The sequence below is a fragment of the Rattus norvegicus genome, chromosome 12 (genome assembly GCF_021556685.1).
Source record: "Rattus norvegicus strain SHRSP/BbbUtx chromosome 12, alternate assembly SHRSP_T2T, whole genome shotgun sequence".
Classification (NCBI taxonomy): domain Eukaryota; kingdom Metazoa; phylum Chordata; class Mammalia; order Rodentia; family Muridae; genus Rattus; species Rattus norvegicus.
In genome coordinates, this window is record NC_141545.1 from 28,697,793 (window position 1) to 28,700,602 (window position 2,810).

General features: G+C 51.3%; 1 long non-coding RNA gene across 6 annotated transcripts in view; it reads left to right on the forward strand.

Annotated features, from left to right (window-relative positions):
* Nucleotides 1–257: 257 nt before the first annotated feature.
* LOC148002287 (uncharacterized) overlaps nucleotides 258–2,810 on the forward strand; it is a 15,316-nt gene continuing 12,763 nt past the window's right edge. For all 6 annotated transcript variants that reach the window (XR_015634746.1, XR_015634751.1, XR_015634748.1 and 3 more), the window contains exon 1: nucleotides 258–1,572. This is a non-coding gene — a long non-coding RNA (uncharacterized LOC148002287). The remainder of the gene's footprint in view (nucleotides 1,573–2,810) is intronic.

Below are 2,810 nucleotides of genomic sequence, written 5' to 3' on the forward strand. Positions count from 1 at the left end.
CGTGTGCGTGTGTGTATATGTGGCAGGCTGGGAGGCAGAGACACTGCACCCTGGTGGCGGCTGGGCGTCGAACGGGTTAAGGCTGGAAGCAGCGTCTTCTTAACCGCACCTGGCTCAGTATCGGTCACGTGGCCAGGGTTTCACCTGCCCTGCTGGGCAGGGACAATCAGGCCGCTTGTTCCCTAAACCGGTCGCCATGGTGACAGGAGTATGCCTGGGGAGGTCACAGGGGCAAATTCCTGCCTGCTGGTCTGGGTGTGGCAGGGGTATCAACAGGATTGTAGCTTGTTTAAGAGTTCCGGGAGGGCCCCTGGAGGTTCCCGCTGGGGCGCATCCTCCCAGGGGCCCCCCGTGTGACTTCCCACTTAGCCACCTGAGGTCTTGTTTCTCCATGTGCCTGATGCCTTCCCAGATTTTGGACCTAAAATGATTGATCGTACATTCTCACACCAGGCACAGCACAAGCAGGCATGGCACCCCGGGCACACCAACTCCTGACGGAACACAAACTAATACATCTCGGAAAAAACCTAAAAAAAAAAAAGATTAAGAACAAAAGGAAACAACTTCAGAGGAAGGACGCAGCCTCAGCACAGCAGCCATTCCACGCCAGGAGCCGCACATCCGCCACACCACACCAGTCACACCACACCGGGCGCAGTACACTAGGCACGCCATGCCAGGTAAAATGCACCATGCACACCACACGAGGCATAACATACCCGGCACAACAAACTAGGCAAACCAAGCCAGGCAAACCATACCAGGCCCAGCACACCAGGCAAACCAAGTCAGGCACACCACGCCAGGGACACCGTGCCACGCATAGCATGCCAGGCACACCACGCCAGGGACACCGTGCCACGCATAGCATGCCAGGCACACCACGCCACGGTGCCACGCATAGCATGCCAGGCACACCACGCCAGGGACACCGTGCCACGCATAGCATGCCAGGCACACCACGCCAGGGACACCGTGCCACGCATAGCATGCCAGGCACACCACGCCAGGGACACCGTGCCACGCATAGCATGCCAGGCACACCACAAAAGGCACAGCACATCAGAGACAAAACACTAGGCACGGCACACAGGGCACAGCACTCCAGGCACAGCACGGCACAGCAGGCACATACCAGAGACAGCAAGCCACATGCAGGCAAAGTCTGTGTTTGGCTTCAGACACTATTGATCTGCTCAGCTTGGGAAAAGCGATCCTGAAGGTTATAATCCTATCTTCTCTGCCTGCAAGCCGAGCCTTTGTTAATTGAGGATCTACTATATCCAGAGGTCTGGGGTGCAAGAAGGAGCCAGATCAATTCCAGGTGGAACAGATACGACATCTAAAAACAAAAAACAAAAAACCCAACAACTTCAAAGCAAAGAAGCAAATCCAATCCTGGATCTCCTATGATAGCATATTGGAAAGAGATGGTTGAATGCAAGACCCGGAGGCTAATGAGGGTTTGACTAGGGTTTGACAGTGGAAGAGGATGTTCCAGAAGCCAGAACACCATGGACAACGGTGAAGTCGTCTAGCTCACCCAGAGCCTTCAACTCTTGTATTTATGTATGTATGTATGTATGTCTTTATTTTTGAGATTTCCATACGTGCCTTAGGCTGACTTAAACTCTCTGGGTTTTCTGTTTGTTTGTTTAGATTTTGATTGTTCAAGATAGGGTTTCTCTGTGTAGCCCAAGCTGTCCTGGAACTTGCTCTGGAGACCAGGCTGGCCTCAACTCAGAGCTCCTCCTGCCTCTGACTCGAGTGCTGGGATTAAAGGCCTAGGACAAACCAAGCCAGGTTGTCTCAGAAAACAAACACACACACACACACACACACACACACACACACACACACACACACACTAAAGAGCAACGGTTTATTTTGACTCATGATTTGAGGTTATACGGTCCATCTCGACAGGGAAGGCATGGTCACAGAAGCTGGTCACACGGCATCCACAGTCAGGAAGCAGACACACATGGAGGCTGGTGTTCTACTCACTGTCCCCTTTTCACTCAGTTCAGGACCCCGGCCCTTGGGATGGTGCCACCCACATTCAGGGTGGATATGTCCAACTGGGTTAAATCTCTGGAAACATCTTCACAGATAGAGCATGTCTCCAAGATGATTCCCAAACCCGTCAGGATGACAATGAATATTAACCGCCAATCCACCCTGTGTCCACGTGACACCCACAATGCATTGCACTGATCAGCAACATTCCTCTCCTAGGCCCTTAAAAGTTTATGCCTACCTCCGTGTGTAAAACACACTTCGCTCATGTACAACAGTCTGCTCCACCTCAGACCCTTATTTAAGGCAGGCGCTCAAATAGCCGAGGTTGGCCTTGAACTTGCCATGTAGCCTAGCATGATCTTAGACTCTGGATCCCCAACCCCCCCCCCCCCATGCTCGGATTATAGGAAGGTGGTCTGGAACTCTCTCTCTCTCTCTCTCTCTCTCTCTCTCTGATGTATTTATTTTGTTTATATGTGTATGTGTGTTTTGCTTACATGTATGTATGTGTATTGTGGGTGAGCCTGATACCCATGAAATCCCTGGAACTGAAGTTATGGCTGGTTGTGAGTTACCATGTGGGTCCTGGGAGCTGAACTCAGGTCCCTATGGAAAAAAAAAAAAAACCCAAAAAACAAAAACCAGCTGCTCCTAACCACTGAACCATCCTGCTAGCTCTTGATTCTCCTGTTTTCTGACTGTTGGGATTACAAATGTGCAGACCCTGTCCGGTTTTTAAAGTCATTCTAGAGAGGCAGGGGATTGATTCACAGGGTAAAGTGTTT